The 2,602-nt window shown below is 54.6% G+C and overlaps 1 pseudogene; it reads left to right on the top strand.

Annotated features, from left to right (window-relative positions):
• The window catches only part of LOC105532265, a 24,488-nt pseudogene extending 23,386 nt beyond the window's left edge, over window positions 1-1,102 (top strand).
• The last annotated feature ends 1,500 nt before the right edge of the window (window positions 1,103-2,602 follow it).

Raw genomic sequence — 2,602 nt, 5'->3', positions numbered from 1 at the left:
CCTGTAATCCCAGCACTTTGGGAGGCTGAGAGGGGTGGATCACCTGAGGTCAGGAGTCCGAGACCAGCTTGGTCAACATGGCGAAACCCCATCTCTACTAAAAAAAAATACAAAAAAAAAAAAAAAAAAAAATTAGCCAGGTTTGGTGGCACGCACCTGCAACTCCAGCTACTTGGGAGGCTGAGGCAAGAGAATTGCTTGAACCCAGGAAGCAGAGGTTGCAGTGAACTGAGATCATGCCACTGCACTCCAGCCTGGGTGACAGAGTGAGACTCTGTCTCAAAAAAATAAAATAAAATAAAAGAATAAATAAATAAATAAGTAAATAAGAGTTAATATGCTCACAACAGATTCTGAGACATGGTATGTGAGTTAAACAGTACCACTGGGTATGAATGTTTCTCATTCATAAGAACCATTAGGTTTTAAGGTCCTTGAAGCCTCTTCAACTTCACATCTGCAGAAGGAGCAGCCAGAGGCTCCCTTTCCTTTCCTTACATGGGTCTGGGGTCAAGGTCATTAACTCAATCTCCCACTGTCTTAACTTCCTGAATGGTGGTCTGGAGTTATTCTTCTGGGTGCTTGCCAAGGCCCATCTGCGGGTCTTCCTCAGTCTCAGTGGTAGATGAGGAAGCAGTGGTTTCCCCAGGCCAGAGACATCTCCACAGCAGGTCCCTCAACTCCACCCTGCCCAATGGGCCCTCCTTTTCGACTCAGAGGCCCCCAGAATGTGGGGTGGGCCTTTGGAGCTGACTGAAGGACTCCAAGGGGATGGGGTAGGGCGTGGTTACCGTCCAAATTTAGCCTTTAGTAAGGGAAGCGGGTGGTGGGGGAGTGGATGGTTTGGGGACGACTGGACCTCAGACTGGGTCCCTTGTAAGGATGTGAGGGCAGGCTCAAGAGGGGTTTCCTCCGAGCCAAACACATTCACTCCCCTCCGTCTTCTGGTTTTTAGTCCCCGCCAGGGGACCACACAGGTGAGTCCAGGCGAAAGGAGCAACCACAACTGCCGGGCCACCTCTACTCCGCGCCAAACGAAAGCGCCCCAGGGGCGCCGCACGTTACCGCCCTCTGTGACCTGTCGCTGTCACACACCGAGTGAGTGTGAGAAGACGAGACCTCGGGAGAAGGAGGGCGACAGCGGGCACCAACATACACAAGTCCTTCATCCATAGCTCCTAACAGCCACCCGCTATGGGCCGGGCCTCCGGCCTCCCAACTGCCAGCTCCACTGGAGACACTCCAGTCGCACTGGGAGCGCCGTGTGAGCAAGACACGCATGCGCGGGCAGTACCTCCACTGGCGAGCCGTCTGACCCCGCTGGGGACCTGGCAGGGGTGGGGAGCGCATGCGCAGATGCCGCGCACCGCTCCCAAAACACTGGGTATGGGTGGCAGCTAGACTCTGGACCTGTGGATCTCGGTGCCCGCTGTCGCCCTCCTTCTTCTCCCGGGTCTCATCTTCTTACGCTCACTCGGTCAGGTCTATAGTATAGCCTGGTACTGGAGTCTTAGTGTGAAGTCCTTCCGTTTAATCAGCAGTCCCTCTAATATAGAAAATGAATGAGTGAATAGCAAACATGGTAAATCTAAGGTGACTTTGCTTAAAGCGGGGGAGGCCAGTACATCGCCACCCTACCCTTGGTTCCGGAGCAGGCGTCTTCTCTTCCTCACCTGGAAGTGGCGGAAAAAAAAGAACTTGTCTTCTGCCCGTGCCCGATCAGGGGCTCCCCACTGCACCCCACACCCACGCCTTTGGGACAGTCTCACATGGCGAAAGTGGCCTAGGGTGGAGGGCACGGCACTAAGCACGACCGTGACTACTGACTGACCGCTTTTTATAGCCCAGGCACCTTGGAGACATGATTCGTTTCGGATAAGTCAAGTATTCATATTCCCACTTCACAGTGGAGGAAATTGAGGCTGACCCCAAAGCTGCCCCTTTAGTGGGTGCGCGATCAAGACTTATCACATAAACTGCCTTTAAGGGATGGCACCACCACCCCGCGGGTCCCCTACTTCTGGTTGTTGCCCAATCACACTGGCAGGGGTTTCACTGGCAGCTGCAGCCCCGCCCGGCTGACTCATCTTCCCCAATGCCATTTAATTCTGTTCCAAGTCTTTCCTAACTCGACCTTGGCAGGCGCGGAGCGGAAGGGATTATTGTCCTCCCGATTTGGGGCTGGGGGAGTTGGAAAACTAGTCTAACTCCTGGGCTGGAGAGCTAGGAAGCCCAAGAGGGCCAAGCCCTGGGTGTCTGCCTCTGACGACAAGCAGGGTAGAGGCCCTCGGTTAGCAGGATGGATGCTGAGGAGTCTGGGAAGGAGAAGAATGGCTCAGCGCGGCTTGCCTGAGCCTCCCACCTCCCAGTACCCAGCCCCTGCTGGCGGCGGCTGTCACTCCTCGCTGTGGTGCCAGCTGGCTCCCGCTTCCTCGCCTTCATTTCTACCTGCTTGCTCTCCTGCCTTCCTTCGGGCTTTTCACATCCTCTTCTTTTCCTCTCTTGCTCCCCTCCTGTTTGCCTTTCTCGACTTTCATATCGCCAGAAGATGGTCGTCTCCCTCCCGTTTCTCCCCACTCCGAATAAAAAACAGAAAACCCAA

The sequence above is a fragment of the Mandrillus leucophaeus genome, unplaced genomic scaffold (genome assembly GCF_000951045.1).
Source record: "Mandrillus leucophaeus isolate KB7577 unplaced genomic scaffold, Mleu.le_1.0 Scaffold946, whole genome shotgun sequence".
Lineage (NCBI taxonomy): Eukaryota > Metazoa > Chordata > Mammalia > Primates > Cercopithecidae > Mandrillus > Mandrillus leucophaeus.
Note: the sequence above shows the minus strand (reverse complement) of the source record. Positions and strands in the feature narration are given on the sequence as shown.